This window comes from Procambarus clarkii, chromosome 45 (genome assembly GCF_040958095.1).
Source record: "Procambarus clarkii isolate CNS0578487 chromosome 45, FALCON_Pclarkii_2.0, whole genome shotgun sequence".
NCBI lineage: Eukaryota > Metazoa > Arthropoda > Malacostraca > Decapoda > Cambaridae > Procambarus > Procambarus clarkii.
Window position 1 is genome coordinate 706,926 of NC_091194.1, and position 10,230 is coordinate 717,155.

Sequence of the window (10,230 nt, forward strand, 5' to 3'; positions counted from 1 at the left end):
GTATACTGTATACCTACTACACCAGTATACTATATACCTGCTACACCAGTATACTGTATACCTACTACACCAGTATACTATATACCTGTTACACCAGTATACTGTATACCTACTACACCAGTATACTATATACCTGCTACACCAGTATACTGTATACCTACTACACCAGTATACTATATACCTGCTACACCAGTATACTGTATACCTACTACACCAGTATACTATATACCTGTTACACCAGTATACTGTATACCTACTACACCAGTATACTATATACCTGCTACACCAGTATACTATATACCTGCTACACTATTATATCACTCTCATAAGCTCTATTTCCTGACAGTTAAGTTAATATTTCTGGAAAAGTTGGATTTACTAGTGATGATTGAGCGCCTAAAAAAAAAATTGATTGAGTTGGCTAGATGAGCAAAGGATTATCATTCGTTTGTGAACTCCGTCGACAAGTATGGGTGTGGACCTGAGGCTACGAGATGTGAGATTACAGTGAGTGTGAGGAGGGGTAGATTCCCAAGATTCGTCTTGGATATTTACCTTCAAGCTTACCAAGATCAGTATTTTGCAGGTACACAGCCGTGCAAGCTTGTTAAACAATGTTAAGTAACTCTACTTTCGACCAGGTGTTGAGATCACTGAATTTCTTAATGATATTTCTTCTAACTTTTAGGATCTGTTTTGGCATCAGAAAATTCACATGTGAGTCCTTTGAAAAAATTTTTATGTCCCAAATGCTTTACCGTCACAAAGTATACCTACACCTTACCGTCACACAGTATACCTACACCTCACCGTCACACAGTATACCCACACCTGACCGTCACACAGTATACCCACACCTTACCGTCACACAGTATACCTTCACCTCACAGTCACACAGTATACCCACACCTCACCTTACAACCAATCCTCCTAAAATAATAGTTCTTATATCAACTATTTGACGGAAAGTACAATAATGAACTGTTGAAAAATACAATATTCGCTTTACGTACTATATTAATTTTACACACAATACCATATCAGTTCAGAAAATAAAAGCCAAAACTAAACTTTCTTATCCCTAGTATAACACTATGCAAAATTAGGCCTATATTTGGTTACTTAGGCCTTGGAGAAGGTAATTTGGGTTCTATAGTTACGGCTCTATTTGTTTAAGCTTATCTTTTGGAACAATCCAGTGGTACAAAATGTGAACAGTTTTGGATCCAAGAGTCCATTTGTGTACGTTTGATAATATAGTTACTATAAGCACTGTGATTTTTGGAGACTAGGCTGATATATATAACAATATTGTGGTACAATTGAACTTTGTAAGTTAGGTATACAACAGAGATAGTAAATATAGATAATCCCGATTTTGTAATTATTTCAACTTACCATACACGCACGCAGGTACACACACTCACACACGGGAACATATTAGAGGAGTGACAGGTAGGCTTCTAACATGGATGAAAATGTGTTTGACAGAAAAATGAGGGAAGTAATCACAGGTAATGTATCAGACTGGAGAAATGTCATAAGTGGAATACCACAGGGTTCAGTTCTTGCACCAGTAATGTTCATTGTCTACATAAACGATTTACCAGATGGAATACAGAATTATATGAACATGTTTGCTGATGATGCTAAGACCTGGACAAAATAAGTATATGGAGCATCACTTGGCAAATGGAATTTAATGTGAATAAATGCCATGTGATGGAATGTGAAATAGGAGAACATAGACCCCACACAACCTATAAATTATGTGAGAAATCTTTAAAAAATTATGATAAAGAAAGAGATTTTGGGGTGGTTCTTGATAGAAAACTATCACCTGAGGACCACATTAAGAACATTGTGCGAGAAGCCTATACTACACTTTCTAACTTCAGAATTGCTTTTAAATACAGGGATGCTGAAATACTAAAGAAATTGTTCACGACTTTTGTTAGACCAAAGCTAGAATATGCAGCGGTTGAGTGGTGCCCATATCTTAAGAAGCACATCAACAAACTGGAAAAGTTTTTTATTATTATTATTATTTTCGACCACAGACGTGGCCACACATTTACAATGCTAACCAACATATATACATTTTCTTCTGTCCTCCATGGACAGGGTGAGAGATCTGTTAAACATAGTTCAGGGATTTATTGAACAATCAACGAGTGCAAAGACATGCAACTAAGTGGCTCCCAGAGCTGAAGGACAAGAGCTACGAGGAGAGATCAGAGGCATTAAATATCCCAAAACTAGAAGATAGAAGAAAAAGAGACGATATGATCACTACGTACAAAATAGTAACAGGAATCGATAAAACTGACAGGGAAGATTTCCTGAGACCTGGAACTTCAAGAACAAAAAGTCATATATTTAAACTAACTAAACAAATCTCCCGAAGAAATATAAGAAAATTCACTTTCGCAAAGAGAGTGGTAGACGGTTGGAACAAGTTAGGTGAGAAGGTGGTGGAGGCCAAGACCGTCAGTAATTTAAAAGTTTATACGACAAAGAGTGCTGGGAAGACGGGACACCACGAGCGTAGCTCTCATCCTGTAACTACACTTAGGTAATTACTAAGGCAGGTGATCAAGATGTAGGTGACTGAAATAAAATATACTGTATAGATGTATAAACATACATTACAAAGATGAAAACATCTGGTAAATATATTACAAAAATAGAATGATGAGAAGACAAATTGAAGAACTAAAATAAATTAATCCTTCCATGAAGTTATTTACAAATTTTCACTATTAGTGTTGTCATTACTACTAAACACTGTTTTACCAACATATATCACCACTCAAATGTTAAGCTAATTTTGCTTAAGCTTGTCTAGAAATGTAAGTTCAGTTCAAATTGCTGTACACTAGTTTAGTCCAAGCACAATTGTAACGATTTACGACGCTTCCTGCCAATAATGTCAACATCTGTCTTGGAATTCGTCTACTGAATGCTACTTTTTTAGTCGAATAAGTTCACTTGATTCCGAATTTACAAAATCACTTTCTCAAGGACCATATCTACAAATTGATTTTCTCTAGGTCCATATTTATAAACACATTTTCTCAGAGTTAGGATTTCACACTTCGCTTTCTCAAACTTAATATTTCTCAAGTTGACTTCCACAGGCTCAGTAACGCAGACTTAACCTCATGTTTTATATATTGATACGACCAGCAGCCTACAGTGTGCAAGTCAAATTTGTCAACAACTGAAGAAAACACGAATTTCATGAACTCTCACATTTTAAGAAGTACACAAGTGCACTAGAGCATGTGTTAAACAGGTGCACTTGAGTGTGTGTTAAACAGGTGTACTAGAGTATGTGTTAAACTGGTGCACTAGAGTGTGTGTTAAACAGGTGCACTAGAGCATGTGTTAAACAGGTGCACTAGAGTGTGTGTTAAACAGGTGTACTAGAGTATGTGTTGAACTGGTGCACTAGAGTGTGTGTTAAACAGGTGCACTAGAGCATGTGTTAAACAGGTGCACTAGAATGTGTGTTAAACAGGTGCACTAGAGCATGTGCTAAACAGGTGCACTAGTGTGTGTGTTAAACAGGTGTACTAGAGTGTGTGTTAAACAGGTGCACTAGAGTGTGTGTTAAACAGGTGCACTAGAGCGTGTGTTAAACAGGTGCACTAGAGCATGTGCTAAACAGGTGCACTAGAGTTTGTGCTAAACAGGTGTACTAGAGTATGTGTTAAACAGGTGCACTAGAGTGTGTGTTAAACAGGTGCACTAGAGCATGTGCTAAACAGGTGCACTAGAGCATGTGCTAAACAGGTGCACTAGAGCATGTGCTAAACAGGTGTACTAGAGCATATGCTAAACAGGTGTAATAGAGCATGTGTTAAACAGGTGTAATAGAGCATATGTTAAACAGGTGTACTAGAGCATATGCTAAACAGGTGTACTAGAGCATATGCTAAACAGGTGTACTAGAGCATATGCTAAACAGGTGCACTAGAGCATGTGCTAAACAGGTGCACTAGAGCATGTGCTAAACAGGTGTACTAGAACATATGCTAAACAGGTGCACTAGAGCATGTGCTAAACAGGTGTAATAGAGCATATGTTAAACAGGTGTACTAGAGCATATGCTAAACAGGTGTACTAGAGCATATGCTAAACAGGTGAACTAGAGCATATGCTAAACAGGTGTACTAGAGCATGTGCTAAACAGGTGCACTAGAGCATGTGCTAAACAGGTGCACTAGAGCATATGCTAAACAGGTGTAGTAGAGCATGTGCTAAACAGGTGCACTAGAGCATATGCTAAACAGGTGTATTAGAGCATATGCTAAACAGGTGCACTAGAGCATGTGCTAAACAGGTGCACTAGAGCATGTGCTAAACAGATGCACTAGAGCATATGCTAAACAGGTGCACTAGAGCATGTGCTAAACAGGTGCACTAGAGCATGTGCTAAACAGGTGCACTAGAGCATATGCTAAACAGGTGTATTAGAGCATATGCTAAACAGGTGCACTAGAGCATGTGCTAAACAGGTGCACTAGAGCATGTGCTAAACATGTGCACTAGAGCATATGCTAAACAGGTGTACTAGAGCATGTGCTAAACAGGTGCACTAGAGCATGTGCTAAACAGGTGCACTAGAGCATGTGCTAAACAGGTGCACTAGAGCATGTGCTAAACAGGTGTAATACAGCATATGCTAAACAGGTGTATTAGAGCATATGCTAAACAGGTGTAGTAGAGCATATGCCAAACAGGTGTACTAGAGCATATGCTAAACAGGTGTACTAGAGCATATGCTAAACAGGTGTACTAGAGCATATGCTAAACAGGTGTATTAGAGCATATGCTAAACAGGTGCACTAGAGCATATGCTAAACAGGTGTACTAGAGCATATGCTAAACAGGTGTATTAGAGCATATGCTAAACAGGTGTATTAGAGCATATGCTAAACAGGTGCACTAGAGCATATGCTAAACAGGTGTACTAGAGCATATGCTAAACAGGTGTACTAGAGCATATGCTAAACAGGTGTATTAGAGCATATGCTAAACAGGTGTACTAGAGCATATGCTAAACAGGTGCACTAGAGCATGTGTTAAACAGGTGCACTAGAGCATGTCTTAGGCCTACCCAAACACAAGATTACCAGACAATTTTTGTATATACGATATTTTTGTGTGAACTAAGTAGTCGGGAATACGAAATGTTCGTGTTCGTGACCTGACCTGACCTGACCTGACCTAACCTAACCTGACCTGACCTAACTTGACCTGACCTGACCTAACCTAACCTGACCTGACCTGACCTAACCTGACCTTGGTCACTCCAAGCAGTGTCTCTTGAGGTCACATCAAAATTATTAAAGAAATTATGATTTAATCGTAAATGTCTTCCACTAGGCTAGCTACTCAGCGTGACAAAGTAAGTCCTACTTCACAGGCTAAAGACGTTATTTGTCGATACACTATTAGTTTACCAACATAGGGGATACGTACACAGGGATGTGGACCACATTTTCGGTGTATATATATATATATATATATATATATATATATATATATATATATATATATATATATATATATATATATATATATATACAGAAAGTTGACTGTAGTCCTGTATTATGTTCAGGACTAGATATTTTTACTTGGTGATTAAGGTGTTACAGCCCATCCTCCTGTTTTGGTAGTACTTATAGCAAGGATGAGGACTATAGTGCATATACCGACATACAACGCAATTAGATAGTAGAAATGTGTACTATTGAATTTGTACAAACCGGGAAACGATTTTCTACTTATGTTGCAAAGACAAACTAACTTAACCTTACCTAATCTTCCTAAGCCTAATGCTCGCCATATGTGGCCTAATATAGTACATATGTGTGCTATACTAGGCCTAGGGATATTTAAGTTTGTTTTTAGCTTCATTTATTTTCGGACTCTATAAAGTGAATAGTACAAAAGTCGTACTATCTAATTGCTTAGTACGTCAATGTTTGTACTATAGTGCTCATAGTTACAACAAGTACTATCTAAAGAGGAGGGTTGTGTTGACTATTGTGATGGCTTTAATAACCCACCAGAGGTTGATAGGCCTCTATACACATCCAGAGGTTGATAGGCCTCCCTACACATCCAGAGGTTGATAGGCCTCTATACACATCCAGAGGTTGATAGGCCTCTATACACATCCAGAGGTTGATAGGCCTCCCTACACATCCAGAGGTTGATAGGCCTCCCTACACATCCAGAGGTTGATAGGCCTCTATACACATCCAGAGGTTGATAGGCCTCTATACACATCCAGAGGTTGATAGGCCTCCCTACACATCCAGAGGTTGATAGGCCTCCCTACACATCCAGAGGTTGATAGGCCTCTATACACCTCCAGAGGTTGATAGGCCTCTATACACATCCAGAGGTTGATAGGCCTCCCTACACATCCAGAGGTTGATAGGCCTCTATACACATCCAGAGGTTGATAGGCCTCTATACACATCCAGAGGTTGATAGGCCTCCCTACACATCCAGAGGTTGATAGGCCTCCCTACACATCCAGAGGTTGATAGGCCTCTATACACATCCAGAGGTTGATAGGCCTCTATACACATCCAGAGGTTGATAGGCCTCCCTACACATCCAGAGGTTGATAGGCCTCCCTACACATCCAGAGGTTGATAGGCCTCTATACACATCCAGAGGTTGATAGGCCTCCATACACCTCCAGAGGTTGATAGGCCTCCCTACACATCCAGAGGTTGATAGGCCTCCCTACACATCCAGAGGTTGATAGGCCTCTATACACATCCAGAGGTTGATAGGCCTCTATACACCACCAGAGGTTGATAGGCCTCCATACACCTCCATAGGTTGATGGGCCTTAAACCGAACACCAAAATACACAAGCTCGAAGCCTGGACCCCAAATCTTAACAATGCCTTAAGAAGTTATTATAGTAATTAAATCCAGCTTGCTAGAAGGTGAGTGACTTAGCGAGGTCGGGCTTGGTGTTTATGGCCTTAAGATACCTACATCAGTATAGCCTTACACAACAACTTTACTCACTTAAAGTTTATTTGCATGTTTTATATTTGTCTGCGTGATTTTGTCCATTTGATACCCATCCCGTGAGTGGAAGTGGGCTGTATACCCATCCTGTGGGTGGTAGTGGGCTGTATACCCATCCTGTGGGTGGTAGTGGGCTGTATACCCATCCTGTGGGTGGTAGTGGGCCCCATACCCATCCTGTGGGTGGTATTAGGCTCCATACCCATCCTGTGGGTGGTAGTGGGCTGTATACCCATCCTGTGGGTGGTAGTGGGCTGTATACCCATCCTGTGGGTGGTAGTGGGCCCCATACCCATCCTGTGGGTGGTAGTGGGCTGTATACCCATCCTGTGGGTGGTAGTGGGCTGTATACCCATCCTGTGGGTGGTAGTGGGCCCCATACCCATCCTGTGGGTGGTATTAGGCTCCATACCCATCCTGTGGGTGGTAGTGGGCTGTATACCCATCCTGTGGGTGGTATTAGGCTCCATACCCATCCTGTGGGTGGTAGTGGGCTGTATACCCATCCTGTGGGTGGTATTAGGTTCCATACTCATCCTGTGGGTGGTATTGGGCACCATACCCATTCTGTGGGTGGTAGTGGGCTCCATACCCATCCTGTGGGTGGTATTAGGGTCCATACTCATCCTGTGGGTGGTAGTGGGCCCCATACCCATCCCGTGGGCTGTATACCCATCCTCTGGGTGGTATTACGCTCCATACTCATCCTCTGGGTGGTATTAGGCTCCATACCCATCCCGTGGGCGGTAGTGGGCCCCATACCCATCCCGTGGGCGGTAGTGGGCCCCATACCCATCCCGTGGGTGGTAGTTGCAGGTATTTAAAGGTTACAGGGGCACATAATGGGCTCAGGAACTTGAATCTAAAATTCATTTAGCGAGGAAATAAGAATCATTTTAAACTAGTTGAATAGATAATGTTTATATTAGTAGACTTTTATAGCACAAGTGCTTGAAGAACAAGTGCCACACCAGTGTGTAAGCCAAGCAATTAACATGTGTGTGGTGAGGCAGTTGTTACTACACCTGCACCACCTCACACCCTTACAGTAGGCTGCAGAGTAGACAGTTTAGTCGTGGGCATCACCTACGGCAAACAAACTGGTTAATTGGCTAAAGTTTCTGATGGTATGTCGTTTTAAATTAAATATTAACGCATTTCTTGAAGACATGTAATGGGGGTTATCTCTAAATTCTGAAATTTGTTCATATTCAATTACAAAGTATTACATACTAACTTAGCCAATAACTCTGGTACTTTTCGTCTTTCTTTCTATAGGGGTTAGTACCTCTTATCATAGATCCAACCTCAGGTCAGGGTGAAGTTAGCAAGAACTCGGCAGTAATAGACACCCAGACAGGGAAAGGTGGGCTAAACAACACTAGACAAAGTCATCACCAAATGTACTTAACATATTATGTACAGGTAATTATTTACAAGAAACATACACCAATATATATATATATATATATATATATATATATATATATATATATATATATATATATATATATATATATATATATATATATATATATGTCGTACCTAGTAGCCAGAACGCAGTTCTCGGCCTATTATGCAAGGCCGGATTTGCCTAATAAGCCAAGTTTTCTTGAATTATTATATTTTCTCAAATTTTTTTCTTATGAAATGATAAAGCTACCCATTTCATTATGTATGAGGTCAATTTTATTTTATTGGAGTTAAAATTAACGTAGATATATGACCGAACCTAACCAACCCTACCTAACCTAACCTATCTTTATAGGTTAGGTTAGGTTAGATAGCCGAAAATGTTAGGTTAGGTTAGGTTAGGTAGGTTACGTAGTCGAAAAACAATTAATTCATGAAAACTTGGCTTATTAGGCAAATCTGGCCTAGCATATTAGGCCGAGAAGTGCGTTCTGGCTACTAGGTACGACATATATATATATATATATATATATATATATATATATATGTCGTACCTAGTAGCCAGAACGCACTTCTCAGCCTACTATGCAAGGCTCGATTTGCCTAATAAGCCAAGTTTTCCTGAAATAATATATTTTCTCTAATTTTTTTCTTATGAAATGATAAAGCTACCCATTTCAATATGTATGAGGTCAATTTTTTTTTTATTGGAGTTAAAATTAACGTAGATATATGACCGAACCTAACCAACCCTACCTAACCTAACCTAACCTATCTTTTTAGGTTAGGTTAGGTTAGGTAGCCGAAAAAGTTAGGTTAGGTTTGGTTAGGTAGGTTAGGTAGTCGAAAAATAATTAATTCATGAAAACTTGGCTTGTTAGGCAAATCGGGCCTTGCATAGTAGGCAGAGAAGTGCGTTCTGGCTACTAGGTACGACATATATATATATATATATATATATATATATATATATATATATATATATATGTCGTACCTAGTAGCCAGAACGCACTTCTCAGCCTACTATGCAAGGCCAAATTTGCCTAATAAGCCAAGTTTTCCTGAATTAATATATTTTCTATAATTTTTTTCTTATGAAATGATAAAGCTACCCATTTCATTATGTATGAGGTCAATTTTTTTTTATTGGAGTTAGAATTAACGTAGATATATGACCGAACCTAACCAACCCTACCTAACCTAACCTAACCTAACCTATCTTTATAGGTTAGGTTAGGTTAGGTAGCCGAAAAAGTTAGGTTAGGTTAGGTAGGTTAGGTAGTCGAAAAACAATTAATTCATGAAAACTTGGCTTATTAGGCAAATCGGGCCTTGCATAGTAGGCTGAAAAGTGTGTTCTGGCTACTAGGTACGACATATATATATATATATATATATGTCTCCTCTGAATACTTTTTATTTTCTTCTCCGAGGCTATGGGTCCCCACATTGGCACCAGAGGTGGTACCCTCACAAACTTAATATATATATATATATATATATATATATATATATATATATATATATATATATATATATATATATATTGGTAGCAGTCTTTCTTGTAAACATATGTTGTTGAATATGACCGAAAAGGTAAGATTAATAATTCTAACCCGAATTTTCTCAATATTTCTTATGTTTTTCTTCACTGTCGGTGGTAATAATTTTTTTTAATTGCCTTACGCCTGAACGCGTTTCGTAATTCGTATTACATTTTCAAATGCTTAATTTACACACAAATTCTTC